Here is a 20,415-nt window from a genome sequence, read left to right on the forward strand (position 1 = left end):
ACTGAGTTACTCTGAACCGAATGGGCCTGTTTGTGTGTGTCAGTGTGTGTCAATGTGTGCGACGTTGGTTGTTATCTACACATGCGGCTTGCAGAGGTGCAACGGATTCCTGCCAGGTCGCGATATATCCACGTGTGCGTGTGTGTGTGTGTGTGTGTGTGTGTGTGTGCGTGCGTCCGCCATGTTCTTTGTGTACTTATGCTTGAGCGTTCTAATGTGGAATGTGATACAACCGAATGATCGTTGTGACCTCCTCAGTTCGTTAGGCTTTCAATGTTTTTGACAGACACCATCCTCAGGTGTGCAGAGAGAAGCTGAACAGGTCCTTCCATGGCATGGCTTTCCAAATGAACAAGAGACACAACGATAACATTGTAACAAAGTATATAACAATTAATACGTATAACATTAACACCAATAAAAAGAGTAACATCATTTGGCAATAATAACGAACCAACAATCCTCCCAGGTCTGCCCAACTTCATGATTGGTCCAATTTAGCAGAAATGCGTATATAATATATAGACGGTCCTGAAGACATTCGTTACATCGGCCAGAGGGTTAGACCGGCTCGGAAATGCCTGATCACCATGCTGAGAATATTTTAAAAATGACGTAATAACACGATAACACAGTAATTGTGATGGCAAATATACGCAAAGAAATGACGACCGCTCATCATCGACGAGCTAACGAAACTTAGTCGAAATGAAATTCCATTTCAATGCGACTATTAGAACCGACAGCCAACAGAACCCTTCATTGTGAGGTCACCAATGGGCGTGACTGCACGACTGTGTGACGTCACAGAACGACAGTTCCTTATCGCATTTGAAACATTGCTTCAAGATGGCGAGCACGTGTTTCTTTCTCGTTGCTTCCATTCGCTGTTTCATACTGTACTTCAACCTCGGTTACCTGGTACGACTTCAACACGTGAGCTTTGAACGAGTGGGAAGATTTGCGTGTACGTTTTAACTGGTTTGAAGGTGCGGTTGTGCACGGGGACCTGCACAGCTGCTCGATTCCACCTCGCTGGAGCTGAGTTACTCTGAACCGAATGGGCCTGTTTGTGTGTGTCCATGTGTGTCAATGCGTGCGACGTTGGTTGTTATCCACACATGCGGCTTGCAGAGGTGCAACGGATTCCTGCCAGGTCGCGATATATCCACGTGTGTGTGTGTGTGTGTGTGTGTGTGTATGTGTGTGTGTGTGTGCGTGTGCGTGTGTGTGTGTGTGTGTGTGTGTGTGTGCGTGCGCCATTTTCTTTGTGTGCTTATGCTTGAGCGTTCTGATGTGGAATGTGATACAACCGAATGATCGTTGTGACCTCCTCAGTTCGTTAGGCTTTCAATGTTTTTGACAGACACCATCCTCAGGTGTCTCGAGATAAGCTGAATAGGTCCTTCCACGGCATGGCTTTCCAAATGAACAAGAGACACAACGATAACATTGTAACAAAGTATATAACAATTAATACTAATAACATAAACACCAATAATAAGAGTAACATCATTTGGCAATAATAACGAACCAACAATCCTCCCAGGTCTGCCCAACCTCATGATTGGTCCAATTTAGCAGAAATGCGTACATAATATATAGACGGTCCTGAAGACATTCGTTACATCGGCCAGAGGGTTATACCGGCTCGGAAATGCCTGGTCACCATGCTGAGAATATTTTTAAAATGACGGAATAACACGATAACACAGTAATTGTGATGGCAAATATACGCAAAGAAATGACGACCGCTCATCATCGACGAGCTGACGAAACTTAGTCGAAATGAAATTCCATTTCAATGCGAATATTAGAACCGACAGCTAACAGAACCCTTCATTGTGAGGTCACCAATGGGCGTGACTGCACGACTGTGTGACGTCACAGAACGACAGTTCCTTATCGCATTTGAAACATTGCTTCAAGATGGCGAGCACGTGTTTCTTTCTCGTTGCTTCCATTCGCTGTTTCATACTGTACTTCAACCTCGGTTACCTGGTACGACTTCAACACGTGAGCTTTGAAAGAGTGGAAAGATTTGCGTGTACGTTTTAACTGGTTTGAAGGTGCGGTTGTGCACGGGGACCTGCACAGCTGCTCGTTTCCACCTCGCTGGAGCTGAGTTACTCTGAACCGAATGGGCCTGTTTGTGTGTGTCCATGTGTGTCAATGTGTGCGACGTTGGTTGTTATCTACACATGCGGCTTGCAGAGGTGCAACGGATTGCTGCCAGGTCGCGATATATCCACGTGTGTGTGTGTGTGTGTGTGTGTGTGTGTGTGTGTGTGTGTGTGTGTGTGTGTGTGTGTGTGTGTGTGTGTGTGCGTGCGCCATGTTCTTTGTGTGCTTATGCTTGAGCGTTCTGATGTGGAATGTGATACAACCGAATGATCGTTGTGACCTCCTCAGTTCGTTAGGCTTTCAATGTTTTTGACAGACACCATCCTCAGGTGTGTCGATAGAAGCTGAATCGGTCCTTCCATGGCATGGCTTTCCAAATGAACAAGAGACACAACGATAACATTGTAACAAAGTATATAATAATTAATACGAATAACATTAACACCAATAATAAGAGTAACATCATTTGGCAATAATAACGAACCAACAATCCTCCCAGGTCTGCCCAACCTCATGATTGGTCCAATTTAGCAGAAATGCGCACATAATATATAGACGGTCCTGAAGACATTCGTTACATCGGCCAGAGGGTTAGACCGGCTCGGAAATGCCTGGTCACCATGCTGAGAATATTTTAAAAATGACGGAATAACACGATAACACAGTAATTGTGATGGCAAATATACGCAAAGAAATGACGACCGCTCATCATCGACGAGCTAAGGAAACTTAGTCGAAATGAAATTCCATTTCAATGCGAATATTAGAACCGACAGCCAACAGTACCCTTCATTGTGAGGTCACCAATGGGCGTGACTGCACGACTGTGTGACGTCACAGAACGACAGTTCCTTATCGCATTTGAAACATTGCTTCAAGATGGCGAGAACGTGTTTCTTTCTCGTTGCTTCGCTTCGCTGTTTCATACTGTACTTCAACCTTGGTTACATGGCACTACTTCAACAGGTGAGCTTTGAACGAGTGCGAAGATTTGCGTGTACGTTTTAACTGGTTTGAAGGTGCGGTTGTGCACGGGGACCTGCACAACTGCTCGTTTCCACCTCGCTGGAACTGAGTTACTCTGAACCGAATGGGCCTGTTTGTGTGTGTCAGTGTGTGTCAATGTGTGCGACGTTGGTTGTTATCTACACATGCGGCTTGCAGAGGTGCAACGGATTCCTGCCAGGTCGCGATATATCCACGTGTGTGTGTGTGTGTGTGTGTGTGTGTGTGTGTGTGTGTGTGTGTGTGTGTGTGTGTGCGTGTGTGTGTGTGTGTGTGTGTGTGTGCGTGCGCCATGTTCTTTGTGTGCTTATGCTTGAGCGTTCTGATGTGGAATGTGATACAACCGAATGATCGTTGTGACCTCCTCAGTTCGTTAGGCTTTCAATGTTTTTGACAGACACTATCCTCAGGTGTGTCGAGAGAAGCTAAATAGGTCCTTCCATGGCATGGCTTTCCAAATGAACAAGAGACACAACGATAACATTTTAACAAAGTATATAATAATTAATACGAATAACATTAACACCAATAATAAGAGTAACATCATTTGGCAATAATAACGAACCAACAATCCTCCCAGGTCTGCCCAACCTCATGATTGGTCCAATTTAGCAGAAATGCGTACATAATATATAGACGGTCCTGAAGACATTCGTTACATCGGCCAGAGGGTTAGACCGGCTCGGAAATGCCTGGTCACCATGCTGAGAATATTTTTAAAATGACGGAATAACACGATAACACAGTAATTGTGATGGCAAATATACGCAAAGAAATGACGACCGCTCATCATCGACGAGCAAACGAAACTTAGTCGAAATGAAATTCCTTTTCAATGCGACTATTAGAACCGACAGCCAACAGAACCCTTCATTGTGAGGTCACCAATGGGTGTGACTGCACGACTGTGTGACGTCACAGAACGACAGTTCCTTATCGCATTTGAAACATTGCTTCAAGATGGCGAGCACGTGTTTCTTTCTCGTTGCTTCCATTCGCTGTTTCATACTGTACTTCAACCTCGGTTACCTGGTACGACTTCAACACGTGAGCTTTGAAAGAGTGGGAAGATTTGCGTGTACGTTTTAACTGGTTTGAAGGTGCGGTTGTGCACGGGAACCTGCACAGCTGCTCGTTTCCACCTCGCTGGAGCTGAGTTACTCTGAACCGAATGGGCCTGTTTGTGTGTGTCCATGTGTGTCAATGCGTGCGACGTTCGTTGTTATCTACACATGCGGCTTGCAGAGGTGCAACGGATTCCTGCCAGGTCGCAATATATCCACGTGTGTGTGTGTGCGCGTGTGCGTGCGTACGCCATTTTCTTTGTGTGCTTATGCTTGAGCGTTCTGATGTGGAATGTGATACAACCGAATGATCGTTGTGACCTCCTCAGTTCGTTAGGCTTTCAATGTTTTTGACAGACACCATCCTCAGGTGTCTCGAGATAAGCTGAATAGGTCCTTCCACGGCATGGCTTTCCAAATGAACAAGAGACACAACGATAACATTGTAACAAAGTATATAACAATTAATACTAATAACATAAACACCAATAATAAGAGTAACATCATTTGGAAATAATAACGAACCAACAATCCTCCCAGGTCTGCAAAACCTCATGATTGGTCCAATTTAGCAGAAATGCGTACATAATATATAGACGGTCCTGAAGACATTCGTTACATCGGCCAGAGGGTTAGACCGGCTCGGAAATGCCTGGTCACCATGCTGAGAATATTTTTAAAATGACGGAATAACACGATAACACAGTAATTGTGATGGCAAATATACGCAAAGAAATGACGACCGCTCATCATCGACGAGCTAACGAAACTTAGTCGAAATGAAATTCCATTTCAATGCGAATATTAGAACCGACAGCTAACAGAACCCTTCATTGTGAGGTCACCAATGGGCGTGACTGCACGACTGTGTGACGTCACAGAACGACAGTTCCTTATCGCATTTGAAACATTGCTTCAAGATGGCGAGCACGTGTTTCTTTCTCGTTGCTTCCATTCGCTGTTTCATACTGTACTTCAACCTCGGTTACCTGGTACGACTTCAACACGTGAGCTTTGAAAGAGTGGAAAGATTTGCGTGTACGTTTTAACTGGTTTGAAGGTGCGGTTGTGCACGGGGACCTGCACAGCTGCTCGTTTCCACCTCGCTGGAGCTGAGTTACTCTGAACCGAATGGGCCTGTTTGTGTGTGTCCATGTGTGTCAATGTGTGCGACGTTGGTTGTTATCTACACATGCGGCTTGCAGAGGTGCAACGGATTCCTGCCAGGTCGCGATATATCCACGTGTGTGTGTGTGTGTGTGTGTGTGTGTGTGTGTGTGCGTGCGTCCGCCATGTTCTTTGTGTACTTATGCTTGAGCGTTCTAATGTGGAATGTGATACAATCGAATGATCGTTGTGACCTCCTCAGTTCGTTAGGCTTTCAATGTTTTTGACAGACACCATCCTCAGGTGTGCAGAGAGAAGCTGAATAGGTCCTTCCATGGCATGGCTTTCCAAATGAACAAGAGACACAACGATAACATTGTAACAAAGTATATAACAATTAATACGTATAACATTAACACCAATAAAAAGAGTAACATCATTTGGCAATAATAACGAACCAACAATCCTCCCAGGTCTGCTCAACTTCATGATTGGTCCAATTTAGCAGAAATGCGTATATAATATATAGACGGTCCTGAAGACATTCGTTACATCGGCCAGAGGGTTAGACCGGCTCGGAAATGCCTGGTCACCATGCTGAGAATATTTTAAAAATGACGTAATAACACGATAACACAGTAATTGTGATGGCAAATATACGCAAAGAAATGACGACCGCTCATCATCGACGAGCTAACGAAACTTAGTCGAAATGAAATTCCATTTCAATGCGACTATTAGAACCGACAGCCAACAGAACCCTTCATTGTGAGGTCACCAATGGGCGTGACTGCACGACTGTGTGACGTCACAGAACGACAGTTCCTTATCGCATTTGAAACATTGCTTCAAGATGGCGAGCACGTGTTTCTTTCTCGTTGCTTCCATTCGCTGTTTCATACTGTACTTCAACCTCGGTTACCTGGTACGACTTCAACACGTGAGCTTTGAACGAGTGGGAAGATTTGCGTGTACGTTTTAACTGGTTTGAAGGTGCGGTTGTGCACGGGGACCTGCACAGCTGCTCGATTCCACCTCGCTGGAGCTGAGTTACTCTGAACCGAATGGGCCTGTTTGTGTGTGTCCATGTTTGTCAATGCGTGCGACGTTGGTTGTTATCTACACATGCGGCTTGCAGAGGTGCAACGGATTCCTGCCAGGTCGCGATATATCCACGTGTGTGTGTGTGTGTGTGTGTGTGTGCGTGTGTGTGTGTGTGTGTGTGTGTGTGTGTGTGTGTGCGTGCGCCATGTTCTTTGTGTGCTTATGCTTGAGCGTTCTGATGTGGAATGTGATACAACCGAATGATCGTTGTGACCTCCTCAGTTCGTTAGGCTTTCAATGTTTTTGACAGACACTATCCTCAGGTGTGTCGAGAGAAGCTAAATAGGTCCTTCCATGGCATGGCTTTCCAAATGAACAAGAGACACAACGATAACATTGTAACAAAGTATATAATAATTAATACGAATAACATTAACACCAATAATAAGAGTAACATCATTTGGCAATAATAACGAACCAACAATCCTCCCAGGTCTGCCCAACCTCATGATTGGTCCAATTTAGCAGAAATGCGTACATAATATATAGACGGTCCTGAAGACATTCGTTACATCGGCCAGAGGGTTAGACCGGCTCGGAAATGCCTGGTCACCATGCTGACAAATATTTTTAAAATGACGGAATAACACGATAACACAGTAATTGTGATGGCAAATATACGCAAAGAAATGACGACCGCTCATCATCGACGAGCAAACGAAACTTAGTCGAAATGAAATTCCTTTTCAATGCGACTATTAGAACCGACAGCCAACAGAACCCTTCATTGTGAGGTCACCAATGGGTGTGACTGCACAACTGTGTGACGTCACAGAACGACAGTTCCTTATCGCATTTGAAACATTGCTTCAAGATGGCGAGCACGTGTTTCTTTCTCGTTGCTTCCATTCGCTGTTTCATGCTGTACTTCAACCTCGGTTACCTGGTACGACTTCAACACGTGAGCTTTGAAAGAGTGGGAAGATTTGCGTGTACGTTTTAACTGGTTTGAAGGTGCGGTTGTGCACGGGAACCTGCACAGCTGCTCGTTTCCACCTCGCTGGAGCTGAGTTACTCTGAACCGAATGGGCCTGTTTGTGTGTGTCCATGTGTGTCAATGCGTGCGACGTTGGTTGTTATCTACACATGCGGCTTGCAGAGGTGCAACGGATTCCTGCCAGGTCGCGATATATCCACGTGTGTGTGTGTGCGCGTGTGCGTGCGTACGCCATTTTCTTTGTGTGCTTATGCTTGAGCGTTCTGATGTGGAATGTGATACAACCGAATGATCGTTGTGACCTCCTCAGTTCGTTAGGCTTTCAATGTTTTTGACAGACACCATCCTCAGGTGTCTCCAGATAAGCTGAATAGGTCCTTCCACGGCATGGCTTTCCAAATGAACAAGAGACACAACGATAACATTGTAACAAAGTATATAACAATTAATACTAATAACATAAACACCAATAATAAGAGTAACATCATTTGGCAATAATAACGAACCAACAATCCTCCCAGGTCTGCCCAACCTCATGATTGGTCCAATTTAGCAGAAATGCGTACATAATATATAGACGGTCCTGAAGACATTCGTTACATCGGCCAGAGGGTTAGACCGGCTCGGAAATGCCTGGTCACCATGCTGAGAATATTTTTAAAATGACGGAATAACACGATAACACAGTAATTGTGATGGCAAATATACGCAAAGAAATGACGACCGCTCATCATCGACGAGCTAACGAAACTTAGTCGAAATGAAATTCCATTTCAATGCGAATATTAGAACCGACAGCTAACAGAACCCTTCATTGTGAGGTCACCAATGGGCGTGACTGCACGACTGTGTGACGTCACAGAACGACAGTTCCTTATCGTATTTGAAACATTGCTTCAAGATGGCGAGCACGTGTTTCTTTCTCGTTGCTTCCATTCGCTGTTTCATACTGTACTTCAACCTCGGTTACCTGGTACGACTTCAACACATGAGCTTTGAAAGAGTGGAAAGATTTGCGTGTACGTTTTAACTGGTTTGAAGGTGCGGTTGTGCACGGGGACCTGCACAGCTGCTCGTTTCCACCTCGCTGGAGCTGAGTTACTCTGAACCGAATGGGCCTGTTTGTGTGTGTCCATGTGTGTCAATGTGTGCGACGTTGGTTGTTATCTACACATGCGGCTTGCAGAGGTGCAACGGATTGCTGCCAGGTCGCGATATATCCACGTGTGTGTGTGTGTGTGTGTGTGTGTGTGTGTGTGTGTGTGTGTGTGTGCGTGCGCCATGTTCTTTGTGTGCTTATGCTTGAGCGTTCTGATGTGGAATGTGATACAACCGAATGATCGTTGTGACCTCCTCAGTTCGTTAGGCTTTCAATGTTTTTGACAGACACCATCCTCAGGTGTGCAGAGAGAAGCTGAATAGGTCCTTCCATGGCATGGCTTTCCAAATGAACAAGAGACACAACGATAACATTGTAACAAAGTATATAACAATTAATACGTATAACATTAACACCAATAAAAAGAGTAACATCATTTGGCAATAATAACGAACCAACAATCCTCCCAGGTCTGCCCAACTTCATGATTGGTCCAATTTAGCAGAAATGCGTATATAATATATAGACGGTCCTGAAGACATTCGTTACATCGGCCAGAGGGTTAGACCGGCTCGGAAATGCCTGGTCACCATGCTGAGAATATTTTAAAAATGACGTAATAACACGATAACACAGTAATTGTGATGGCAAATATACGCAAAGAAATGACGACCGCTCATCATCGACGAGCTAACGAAACTTAGTCGAAATGAAATTCCATTTCAATGCGACTATTAGAACCGACAGCCAACAGAACCCTTCATTGTGAGGTCACCAATGGGCGTGACTGCACGACTGTGTGACGTCACAGAACGACAGTTCCTTTTCGCATTTGAAACATTGCTTCAAGATGGCGAGCACGTGTTTCTTTCTCGTTGCTTCCATTCGCTGTTTCATACTGTACTTCAACCTCGGTTACCTGGTACGACTTCAACACGTGAGCTTTGAACGAGTGGGAAGATTTGCGTGTACGTTTTAACTGGTTTGAAGGTGCGGTTGTGCACGGGGACCTGCACAGCTGCTCGATTCCACCTCGCTGGAGCTGAGTTACTCTGAACCGAATGGGCCTGTTTGTGTGTGTCCATGTGTGTCAATGCGTGCGACGTTGGTTGTTATCTACACATGCGGCTTGCAGAGGTGCAACGGATTCCTGCCAGGTCGCGATATATCCACGTGTGTGTGTGTGTGTGTGTGTGTGTGTGTGTGTGTGTGTGTGCGCGTGTGTGTGTGTGTGTGTGTGTGTGTGTGTGTGCGTGCGCCATGTTCTTTGTGTGCTTATGCTTGAGCGTTCTGATGTGGAATGTGATACAACCGAATGATCGTTGTGACCTCCTCAGTTCGTTAGGCTTTCAATGTTTTTGACAGACACTATCCTCAGGTGTGTCGAGAGAAGCTAAATAGGTCCTTCCATGGCATGGCTTTCCAAATGAACAAGAGACACAACGATAACATTGTAACAAAGTATATAATAATTAATACGAATAACATTAACACCAATAATAAGAGTAACATCATTTGGCAATAATAACGAACCAACAATCCTCCCAGGTCTGCCCAACCTCATGATTGGTCCAATTTAGCAGAAATGCGTACATAATATATAGACGGTCCTGAAGACATTCGTTACATCGGCCAGAGGGTTAGACCGGCTCGGAAATGCCTGGTCACCATGCTGAGAATATTTTTAAAATGACGGAATAACACGATAACACAGTAATTGTGATGGCAAATATACGCAAAGAAATGACGACCGCTCATCATCGACGAGCAAACGAAACTTAGTCGAAATGAAATTCCTTTTCAATGCGACTATTAGAACCGACAGCCAACAGAACCCTTCATTGTGAGGTCACCAATGGGTGTGACTGCACAACTGTGTGACGTCACAGAACGACAGTTCCTTATCGCATTTGAAACATTGCTTCAAGATGGCGAGCACGTGTTTCTTTCTCGTTGCTTCCATTCGCTGTTTCATGCTGTACTTCAACCTCGGTTACCTGGTACGACTTCAACACGTGAGCTTTGAAAGAGTGGGAAGATTTGCGTGTACGTTTTAACTGGTTTGAAGGTGCGGTTGTGCACGGGAACCTGCACAGCTGCTCGTTTCCACCTCGCTGGAGCTGAGTTACTCTGAACCGAATGGGCCTGTTTGTGTGTGTCCATGTGTGTCAATGCGTGCGACGTTGGTTGTTATCTACACATGCGGCTTGCAGAGGTGCAACGGATTCCTGCCAGGTCGCGATATATCCACGTGTGTGTGTGTGCGCGTGTGCGTGCGTACGCCATTTTCTTTGTGTGCTTATGCTTGAGCGTTCTGATGTGGAATGTGATACAACCGAATGATCGTTGTGACCTCCTCAGTTCGTTAGGCTTTCAATGTTTTTGACATACACCATCCTCAGGTGTCTCCAGATAAGCTGAATAGGTCCTTCCACGGCATGGCTTTCCAAATGAACAAGAGACACAACGATAACATTGTAACAAAGTATATAACAATTAATACTAATAACATAAACACCAATAAATAATAAGAGTAACATCATTTGGCAATAATAACGAACCAACAATCCTCCCAGGTCTGCCCAACCTCATGATTGGTCCAATTTAGCAGAAATGCGTACATAATATATAGACGGTCCTGAAGACATTCGTTACATCGGCCAGAGGGTTAGACCGGCTCGGAAATGCCTGGTCACCATGCTGAGAATATTTTTAAAATGACGGAATAACACGATAACACAGTAATTGTGATGGCAAATATACGCAAAGAAATGACGACCGCTCATCATCGACGAGCTAACGAAACTTAGTCGAAATGAAATTCCATTTCAATGCGAATATTAGAACCGACAGCTAACAGAACCCTTCATTGTGAGGTCACCAATGGGCGTGACTGCACGACTGTGTGACGTCACAGAACGACAGTTCCTTATCGTATTTGAAACATTGCTTCAAGATGGCGAGCACGTGTTTCTTTCTCGTTGCTTCCATTCGCTGTTTCATACTGTACTTCAACCTCGGTTACCTGGTACGACTTCAACACGTGAGCTTTGAAAGAGTGGAAAGATTTGCGTGTACGTTTTAACTGGTTTGAAGGTGCGGTTGTGCACGGGGACCTGCACAGCTGCTCGTTTCCACCTCGCTGGAGCTGAGTTACTCTGAACCGAATGGGCCTGTTTGTGTGTGTCCATGTGTGTCAATGTGTGCGACGTTGGTTGTTATCCACACATGCGGCTTGCAGAGGTGCAACGGATTGCTGCCAGGTCGCGATATATCCACGTGTGTGTGTGTGTGTGTGTGTGTGTGTGTGTGTGTGTGTGTGTGTGTGTGTGTGTGCGTGCGTGCGCCATGTTCTTTGTGTGCTTATGCTTGAGCGTTCTGATGTGGAATGTGATACAACCGAATGATCGTTGTGACCTCCTCAGTTCGTTAGGCTTTCAATGTTTTTGACAGACACCATCCTCAGGTGTGCAGAGAGAAGCTGAATAGGTCCTTCCATGGCATGGCTTTCCAAATGAACAAGAGACACAACGATAACATTGTAACAAAGTATATAACAATTAATACGTATAACATTAACACCAATAAAAAGAGTAACATCATTTGGCAATAATAACGAACCAACAATCCTCCCAGGTCTGCCCAACTTCATGATTGGTCCAATTTAGCAGAAATGCGTATATAATATATAGACGGTCCTGAAGACATTCGTTACATCGGCCAGAGGGTTAGACCGGCTCGGAAATGCCTGGTCACCATGCTGAGAATATTTTAAAAATGACGTAATAACACGATAACACAGTAATTGTGATGGCAAATATACGCAAAGAAATGACGACCGCTCATCATCGACGAGCTAACGAAACTTAGTCGAAATGAAATTCCATTTCAATGCGACTATTAGAACCGACAGCCAACAGAACCCTTCATTGTGAGGTCACCAATGGGCGTGACTGCACGACTGTGTGACGTCACAGAACGACAGTTCCTTATCGCATTTGAAACATTGCTTCAAGATGGCGAGCACGTGTTTCTTTCTCGTTGCTTCCATTCGCTGTTTCATACTGTACTTCAACCTCGGTTACCTGGTACGACTTCAACACGTGAGCTTTGAACGAGTGGGAAGATTTGCGTGTACGTTTTAACTGGTTTGAAGGTGCGGTTGTGCACGGGGACCTGCACAGCTGCTCGATTCCACCTCGCTGGAGCTGAGTTACTCTGAACCGAATGGGCCTGTTTGTGTGTGTCCATGTGTGTCAATGCGTGCGACGTTGGTTGTTATCTACACATGCGGCTTGCAGAGGTGCAACGGATTCCTGCCAGGTCGCGATATATCCACGTGTGTGTGTGTGTGTGTGTGTGTGTGTGTGTGTGTGTGTGTGTGTGTGTGTGTGTGTGTGCGTGCGTGTGTGTGTGTGTGTGTGTGTGTGTGCGTGCGCCATGTTCTTTGTGTGCTTATGCTTGAGCGTTCTGATGTGGAATGTGATACAACCGAATGATCGTTGTGACCTCCTCAGTTCGTTAGGCTTTCAATGTTTTTGACAGACACTATCCTCAGGTGTGTCGAGAGAAGCTAAATAGGTCCTTCCATGGCATGGCTTTCCAAATGAACAAGAGACACAACGATAACATTGTAACAAAGTATATAATAATTAATACGAATAACATTAACACCAATAATAAGAGTAACATCATTTGGCAATAATAACGAACCAACAATCCTCCCAGGTCTGCCCAACCTCATGATTGGTCCAATTTAGCAGAAATGCGTACATAATATATAGACGGTCCTGAAGACATTCGTTACATCGGCCAGAGGGTTAGACCGGCTCGGAAATGCCTGGTCACCATGCTGAGAATATTTTTAAAATGACGGAATAACACGATAACACAGTAATTGTGATGGCAAATATACGCAAAGAAATGACGACCGCTCATCATCGACGAGCAAACGAAACTTAGTCGAAATGAAATTCCTTTTCAATGCGACTATTAGAACCGACAGCCAACAGAACCCTTCATTGTGAGGTCACCAATGGGTGTGACTGCACGACTGTGTGACGTCACAGAACGACAGTTCCTTATCGCATTTGAAACATTGCTTCAAGATGGCGAGCACGTGTTTCTTTCTCGTTGCTTCCATTCGCTGTTTCATGCTGTACTTCAACCTCGGTTACCTGGTACGACTTCAACACGTGAGCTTTGAAAGAGTGGGAAGATTTGCGTGTACGTTTTAACTGGTTTGAAGGTGCGGTTGTGCACGGGAACCTGCACAGCTGCTCGTTTCCACCTCGCTGGAGCTGAGTTACTCTGAACCGAATGGGCCTGTTTGTGTGTGTCCATGTGTGTCAATGCGTGCGACGTTGGTTGTTATCTACACATGCGGCTTGCAGAGGTGCAACGGATTCCTGCCAGGTCGCGATATATCCACGTGTGTGTGTGTGCGCGTGTGCGTGCGTACGCCATTTTCTTTGTGTGCTTATGCTTGAGCGTTCTGATGTGGAATGTGATACAACCGAATGATCGTTGTGACCTCCTCAGTTCGTTAGGCTTTCAATGTTTTTGACAGACACCATCCTCAGGTGTCTCGAGATAAGCTGAATAGGTCCTTCCACGGCATGGCTTTCCAAATGAACAAGAGACACAACGATAACATTGTAACAAAGTATATAACAATTAATACTAATAACATAAACACCAATAAATAAGAGTAACATCATTTGGCAATAATAACGAACCAACAATCCTCCCAGGTCTGCCCAACCTCATGATTGGTCCAATTTAGCAGAAATGCGTACATAATATATAGACGGTCCTGAAGACATTCGTTACATCGGCCAGAGGGTTAGACCGGCTCGGAAATGCCTGGTCACCATGCTGAGAATATTTTTTAAATGACGGAATAACACGATAACACAGTAATTGTGATGGCAAATATACGCAAAGAAATGACGACCGCTCATCATCGACGAGCTAACGAAACTTAGTCGAAATGAAATTCCATTTCAATGCGAATATTAGAACCGACAGCTAACAGAACCCTTCATTGTGAGGTCACCAATGGGCGTGACTGCACGACTGTGTGACGTCCCAGAACGACAGTTCCTTATCGCATTTGAAACATTGCTTCAAGATGGCGAGCACGTGTTTCTTTCTCGTTGCTTCCATTCGCTGTTTCATACTGTACTTCAACCTCGGTTACCTGGTACGACTTCAACACGTGAGCTTTGAAAGAGTGGAAAGATTTGCGTGTACGTTTTAACTGGTTTGAAGGTGCGGTTGTGCACTGGGACCTGCACAGCTGCTCGTTTCCACCTCGCTGGAGCTGAGTTACTCTGAACCGAATGGGCCTGTTTGTGTGTGTCCATGTGTGTCAATGCGTGCGACGTTGGTTGTAATCTACACATGCGGCTTGCAGAGGTGCAACGGATTCCTGCCAGGTCGCGATATATCCACGCGTGTGTGTGTGTGTGAGTGTGTGTGTGTGTGTGTGTGTGTGCGTGCGCCATGTTCTTTGTGTGCTTATGCTTGAGCGTTCTGATGTGGAATGTGATACAACCGAATGATCGTTGTGACCTCCTCAGTTCGTTAGGCTTTCAATGTTTTTGACAGACACCATCCTCAGGTGTGTCGAGAGAAGCTGAATAGATCCTTCCATGGCATGGCTTTCCAAATGAACAAGAGACACAACGATAACATTGTAACAAAGTATATAATAATTAATACGAATAACATTAACAGCAATAATAAGAGTAACATCATTTGGCAATAATAACGAACCAACAATCCTCCCAGGTCTGCCCAACCTCATGATTGGTCCAATTTAGCAGAAATGCGTACATAATATATAGACGGTCCTGAAGACATTCGTTACATCGGCCAGAGGGTTAGACCGGCTCGGAAATGCCTGGTCACCATGCTGAGAATATTTTTAAAATGACGGAATAACACGATAACACAGTAATTGTGATGGCAAATATACGCAAAGAAATGACGACCGCTCATCATCGACGAGCAAACGAAACTTAGTCGAAATGAAATTCCTTTTCAATGCGACTATTAGAACCGACAGCCAACAGAACCCTTCATTGTGAGGTCACCAATGGGTGTGACTGCACGACTGTGTGACGTCACAGAACGACAGTTCCTTATCGCATTTGAAACATTGCTTCAAGATGGCGTGCACGTGTTTCTTTCTCGTTGCTTCCATTCGCTGTTTCATACTGTACTTCAACCTCGGTTACCTGGTACGACTTCAACACGTGAGCTTTGAAAGAGTGGGAAGATTTGCGTGTACGTTTTAACTGGTTTGAAGGTGCGGTTGTGTACGGGGACCTGCACAGCTGCTCGTTTCCACCTCGCTGGAGCTGAGTTACTCTGAACCGAATGGGCCTGTTTGTGTGTGTCCATGTGTGTCAATGCGTGCGACGTTGGTTGTTATCTACACATGCGGCTTGCAGAGGTGCAACGGATTCCTGCCAGGTCGCGATATATCCACGTGTGTGTGTGTGCGCGTGTGCGTGCGTACGCCATTTTCTTTGTGTGCTTATGCTTGAGCGTTCTGATGTGGAATGTGATACAACCGAATGATCGTTGTGACCTTCTCAGTTCGTTAGGCTTTCAATGTTTTTGACAGACACCATCCTCAGGTGTCTCGAGATAAGCTGAATAGGTCCTTATACGGCATGGCTTTCCAAATGAACAAGAGACACAACGATAACATTGTAACAAAGTATATAACAATTAATACTAATAACATAAACACCAATAATAAGAGTAACATCATTTGGCAATAATAACGAACCAACAATCCTCCCAGGTCTGCCCAACCTCATGATTGGTCCAATTTAGCAGAAATGCGTACATAATATATAGACGGTCCTGAAGACATTCGTTACATCGGCCAGAGGGTTAGACTGGCTCGGAAATGCCTGGTCACCATGCTGAGAATATTTTTAAAATGACGGAATAACACGATAACACAGTAATTGTGATGGCAAATATACGCAAAGAAATGACGACCGCTCATCATCGACGAGCTAACGAAACTTAGTCGAAATGAAATTCCATTTCAATGCGAATATTAGAACCGACAGCCAACAGAACCCTTCATTGTGAGGTCACCAATGGGCGTGACTGCACGACTGTGTGACGTCACAGAACGACAGTTCCTTATCGCATTTGAAACATTGCTTCAAGATGGCGAGCACGTGTTTCTTTCTCGTTGCTTCCATTCGCTGTTTCATACTGTACTTCAACCTCGGTTACCTGGTACGACTTCAACACGTGAGCTTTGAAAGAGTGGAAAGATTTGCGTTTACGTTTTAACTGGTTTGAAGGTGCGGTTGTGCACTGGGACCTGCACAGCTACTCGTTTCCACCTCGCTGGAGCTGAGTTACTCTGAACCGAATGGGCCTGTTTGTGTGTGTCCATGTGTGTCAATGCGTGCGACGTTGGTTGTTATCTACACATGCGGCTTGCAGAGGTGCAACGGATTCCTGCCAGGTCGCGATATATCCACGCGTGTGTGTGTGTGTGAGTGTGTGTGTGTGTGTGTGTGTGTGTGTGTGTGTGTGTGTGTGTGTGTGTGTGTGCGTGCGCCATGTTCTTTGTGTGCTTATTCTTGAGCGTTCTGATGTGGAATGTGATACAACCGAATGATCGTTGTGACCTCCTCAGTTCGTTAGGCTTTCAATGTTTTTGACAGACACCATCCTCAGGTGTGTCGAGAGAAGCTGAATAGGTCCTTCCATGGCATGGCTTTCCAAATGAACAAGAGACACAACGATAACATTGTAACAAAGTATATAACAATTAATACTAATAACATTAACACCAATAATAAGAGTAACATCATTTGGCAATAATAACGAACCAACAATCTTCCCAGGTCTGCCCAACCTCATGATTGGTCCAATTTAGCAGAAATGCGTACATAATATATAGACGGTCCTGAAGACATTCGTTACATCGGCCAGAGGGTTAGACCGGCTCGGAAATGCCTGGTCACCATGCTGAGAATATTTTTAAAATGACGCAATAACACGATAACACAGTAATTGTGGTGGCAAATATACGCAAAGAAATGACGACTGTTCATCATCGACGAGCTAACGAAACTTCGTCGAAATGAAGTTCCATTTCAATGCGACTATTAGAACCGACAGCCAACAGAACCCTTCATTGTGAGGTCACCAATGGGCGTGACTGCACGACTGTGTGACGTCACAGAACGACAGTTCCTTATCGCATTTGAAACATTGCTTCAAGATGGCGAGCACGTGTTTCTTTCTCGTTGCTTCGCTTTGCTGTTTCATACTGCACTTCAACCTCGGTTACCTGGTACTACTTCAACACGTGAGCTTTGAACGAGTGGGAAGATGTGCGTGTACGTTTTAACTGGTTTGAAGGTGCGGTTGTGCACGGGGACCTGCACAGCTGCTCGTTTCCACCTCGCTGGAGCTGAGTTACTCTGAACCGAATGGGCCTGTTTGTGTGTGTCCATGTGTGTCAATGTGTGCGACGTTGGTTGTTATCTACACATGCGGCTTGCAGAGGTGCAACGGATTGCTGCCAGGTCGCGATATATCCACGTGTGTGTGTGTGTGTGTGTGTGTGTGTGTGTGTGTGTGTGTGTGTGTGTGTGTGTGTGTGTGTGTGCGTGCGTGCGCCATGTTCTTTGTGTGCTTATGCTTGAGCGTTCTGATGTGGAATGTGATACAACCGAATGATCGTTGTGACCTCCTCAGTTCGTTAGGCTTTCAATGTTTTTGACAGACACCATCCTCAGGTGTGTCGATAGAAGCTGAATCGGTCCTTACATGGCATGGCTTTCCAAATGAACAAGAGACACAACGATAACATTGTAACAAAGTATATAATAATTAATACGAATAACATTAACACCAATAATAAGAGTAACATCATTTGGCAATAATAACGAACCAACAATCCTCCCAGGTCTGCCCAACCTCATGATTGGTCCAATTTAGCAGAAATGCGTACATAATATATAGACGGTCCTGAAGACATTCGTTACATCGGCCAGAGGGTTAGACCGGCTCGGAAATGCCTGGTCACCATGCTGAGAATATTTTTAAAATGACGGAATAAAACGATAACACAGTAATTGTGATGGCAAATATACGCAAAGAAATGACGACCGCTCATCATCGACGAGCAAACGAAACTTAGTCGAAATAAAATCCCTTTTCAATGCGACTATTAGAACCGACAGCCAACAGAACCCTTCATTGTGAGGTCACCAATGGGTGTGACTGCACGACTGTGTGACGTCACAGAACGACAGTTCCTTATCGCATTTGAAACATTGCTTCAAGATGGCGAGCACGTGTTTCTTTCTCGTTGCTTCCATTCGCTGTTTCATACTGTACTTCAACCTCGGTTACCTGGTACGACTTCAACACGTGAGCTTTGAAAGAGTGGGAAGATTTGCGTGTACGTTTTAACTGGTTTGAAGGTGCGGTTGTGCACGGGGACCTGCACAGCTGCTCGTTTCCACCTCGCTGGAGCTGAGTTACTCTGAACCGAATGGGCCTGTTTGTGTGTGTCCATGTGTGTCAATGCGTGCGACGTTGGTTGTTATCTACACATGCGGCTTGCAGAGGTGCAACGGATTCCTGCCAGGTCGCGATATATCCACGTGTGTGTGTGTGCGCGTGTGCGTGCGTACGCCATTTTCTTTGTGTGCTTATGCTTGAGCGTTCTGATGTGGAATGTGATACAACCGAATGATCGTTGTGACCTCCTCAGTTCGTTAGGCTTTCAATGTTTTTGACAGACACCATCCTCAGGTGTCTCGAGATAAGCTGAATAGGTCCTTCCACGGCAGGGCTTTCCAAATGAACAAGAGACACAACGATAACATTGTAACAAAGTATATAACAATTAATACTAATAACATAAACACCAATAATAAGAGTAACATCATTTGGCAATAATAACGAACCAACAATCCTCCCAGGTCTGCCCAACCTCATGATTGGTCCAATTTAGCAGAAATGCGTACATAATACATAGACGGTCCTGAAGACATTCGTTACATCGGCCAGAGGGTTAGACCGGCTCGGAAATGCCTGGTCACCATGCTGAGAATATTTTTAAAATGACGGAATAACATGATAACACAGTAATTGTGATGGCAAATATACGCAAAGAAATGACGACCGCTCATCATCGACGAGCTAACGAAACTTAGTCGAAATGAAATTCCATTTCAATGCGAATATTAGAACCGACAGCCAACAGAACCCTTCATTGTGAGGTCACCAATGGGCGTGACTGCACGACTGTGTGACGTCACAGAACGACAGTTCCTTATCGCATTTGAAACATTGCTTCAAGATGGCGAGCACGTGTTTCTTTCTCGTTGCTTCCATTCGCTGTTTCATACTGTACTTCAACCTCGGTTACCTGGTACGACTTCAACACGTGAGATTTGAAAGAGTGGAAAGATTTGCGTGTTCGTTTTAACTGGTTTGAAGGTGCGGTTGTGCACTGGGACCTGCACAGCTGCTCGTTTCCACCTCGCTGGAGCTGAGTTACTCTGAACCGAATGGGCCTGTTTGTGTGTGTCCATGTGTGTCAATGCGTGCGACGTTGGTTGTTATCTACACATGCGGCTTGCAGAGGTGCAACGGATTCCTGCCAGGTCGCGATATATCCACGCGTGTGTGTGTGTGTGAGTGTGTGTGTGTGTGTGTGTGTGTGTGTGTGTGTGTGTGTGTGTGTGCGTGCGCCATGTTCTTTGTGTGCTTATGCTTGAGCGTTCTGATGTGGAATGTGATACAACCGAATGATCGTTGTGACCTCCTCAGTTCGTTAGGCTTTCAATGTTTTTGACAGACACCATCCTCAGGTGTGTCGAGAGAAGCTGAATAGGTCCTTCCATGGCATGGCTTTCCAAATGAACAAGAGACACAACGATAACATTGTAACAAAGTATATAACAATT

Source organism: Myxine glutinosa, unplaced genomic scaffold (genome assembly GCF_964187855.1).
Source record: "Myxine glutinosa unplaced genomic scaffold, kmMyxGlut1.1 SCAFFOLD_129, whole genome shotgun sequence".
NCBI classification, from domain to species: domain Eukaryota; kingdom Metazoa; phylum Chordata; class Myxini; order Myxiniformes; family Myxinidae; genus Myxine; species Myxine glutinosa.